A 2,677-nucleotide genomic window follows, 5' to 3' on the forward strand; every position below is an offset into this window, starting at 1 on the left:
TTGATGAGTATGAAGTGTCCTTCCCCATCTCTTTTGATTAATTTTGGTTGAAAGACTATTTTATCAGATATTAGAATGGCTACTCCTGCTTGCTTCTTGCGTCCATTTGCTTGAAAAACCATCTTCCATCCCTTTACCCTCAGGTAATGTCTACCTTTGTGACTTAGGTGTGTTTCTTGTATACAACAGATTGCTGGGTTTTGTTTACGCATCCATTCTGTTAGTCTGTGTCTTTTTATTGGAGAATTAAGTCCATTGATATTGAGAGAGAGTAATGACCAGTGGCTGTTAGATCCTTTGAATTTGATGTTGGCTGTGGTCATATGGTTGTGTGCTTGGTTGCTTTTTGTTTTACTGTAGTGGGGTTATTTATTTCCTGTGTTTTCTTGAATGTAGCTAGCTTTCTTGGGTTGTATTTTCCCTTCTAGTGTCTTCTGTAACACTGGATTTGTGTGTAGGTATTGTTGAAATTTGTTTTTGTCATTGAATATCTTGGTTTCTCCATCTATGAGGACTGAGAGTTTTGCTGGGTATAGTAGCCTGGGCTGACATCTGTGTTCTCTTAGGGTCTGCATGATATCCGTCCAGGCCCTTCTGGCTTTCATAGTCTCTGTTGAAAAGTCAGGTGTGATTCTACTGGGTTTGCCATTATATGTTACTGGCCTTTTTCCCTTGCAGCTTTTAGTATTTTTTCTTTGTTCTGTATACTTACTGTTTTGATTATTATGTGGCGGGAGGATTTTCTTTTCTGGTCAAATTTGTTGGGTGTTCTGTAGGCCTCATGTATTCTAATTGGCCTCTCCTTTAGCTTGGGGAAATTTTTTTCAATGATTTTGTTGAAAATATTTTCTGGGCCTTGGAGAAGGGAGTCTTCTTTTTCCTCTATACCTATTATTCTTAGGTTTTGTCTTTTCATATTGTCTTGCATTTCTTGGACGGTCTGTGTCAGGAATTTTTCGGATTTAACATTTTCTTTGACAGATACATCGATTTCTTCCATTGTATCTTCTATACCTGAGATTCTTTCTTCCATCTCTTGTAGTCTGTTGGTTATGCTTATCTCTGTAGTTCCTGTTTTCTTCCCTAGATTCTTCCTTTCCATTATTTCTCCCATTTGTGTTTTCTTTAATTTTTCTAATTCTATCTTCAGGTCTTGAGTTGTTTTGTTTACTTCCTTCACCTGTCTGATTGTACTTTCCTGTTTTTCTTTTAGTTCCTTCAACTCTGTTTCTATCATTTCATTCAGTGTTTTAAGCATTTCCTTTCTAAAGGCCATAAACTGTTTGGCTGCAGCTTCCTCTATTTCTTTACGGATGGCAATATTCTGTTTGAGTTTATCTTCCTCTATGTCTTTACAAATCTTATTTGTTTCCTCTGTTATCATCTTCATGAGCATACTTGTTAGGTCATCTTCTTGGATTTCAGTTATGGTGGGGTGTCCAGGGCTACTTGCCCCTGGGTAACTGGGTTCTGGAGATGCCATATTGCTCTGTCTTTTGTTGCTTGAGCTTTTACGCTGGCCTCTACCCATTGTGTTATCTTAGGTGTTTGGGGTTATTTTCTGGTGGTTCCTGGGGATCCTGTGGTGGAGAGAATCCCCTTTGCAGAAAGCTGGTTTTTCCTGAAGGATGTCTTCTCAGCTTTTTGGGTATAGTCCCTGGATGGCTGGTGTTTTTTCAGGAGTTGCTCACCTCAGGGATATAGACCTGAGTGGTAACTGTGGTCTTTGTTAGTCGAGAGGGTTCTCCTCTCACCCAGGGAAGTCCTGAGGGCAGCTGCCCTGTTTCTGGGTTTCTTTTTGTAAATTTAATGATCAGCTGCTGTGACCCAGTTGGACATCAGGCGCGCCTCAACTGTTTGTGCCTGTGTCTGGAGCACAGCTGAGTGCTGGCGCCTCGGCCCCACTAGACTGCTAGACTTTTTCTAGGGAAGGATTGGGTGATTTAGGTCAGTAGTTTCCTTCCTTCCCCATGGATTCTCTGGAGACACGGACTCCCAGTGTGTTTTTTTTTTTTTTTTTTTTGCCCTGGTGCACACTACTCAGTGTCCGCCAGCTGGCTGGCCGCAGAAACTGCCTGTGCCTGGAGCACAGCTGTGTGATGGCGGCTCAGTCTCTGCCAGCTGTCTGGTGCGCAGAAACTGCCTGTGTCTGCCTTTGCAGCTTTTGGGAGCCTGAGTACTCCCTGAGCTGGGTAATTTTCCGGGGACCTTTTCAGGTTGGGGGTGAGCTGAGTGCTCTGAGATCAGACCCGCCGTTTCTATCTCCAGTGGCAAATCAGGCGCGCAGGCAGGCAGGGCTCTGTGCCGAAACCTGGGTCCCCGGCTCTGGCTCCGGGCTGGCTCCTGGGGTGCCCGTGGAACCCGCCCGAGTCTTTTCCAGGGGATGTCTGGGTGACCTAAGGCCGGTCCCAATCGTTTCCTGTACCCTGGGGTTATCTCTCGACTGAAAATTCCAGTCTCTGATAGTGTGGTGCCCAGGGTTCAGTCTGGGACCGTGACCAGAGACACTGGCTTGTGGCTCTGGGCTGGGGCTGGGGCTGGCGGCCGGCAGCCAAGCATCTGGCGGAACCGGGATCTCTTCCGCTGTTTAGCCGGGTGAGTTAAAAGCTGATTGAATCCCCCACCGTGGGGTATCCTCTCACCTGGGAAACACAATGACTGTGTGTTCTGATTGCTG

The sequence above is a fragment of the Meriones unguiculatus genome, chromosome 1, assembly GCF_030254825.1.
Source record: "Meriones unguiculatus strain TT.TT164.6M chromosome 1, Bangor_MerUng_6.1, whole genome shotgun sequence".
NCBI lineage: Eukaryota > Metazoa > Chordata > Mammalia > Rodentia > Muridae > Meriones > Meriones unguiculatus.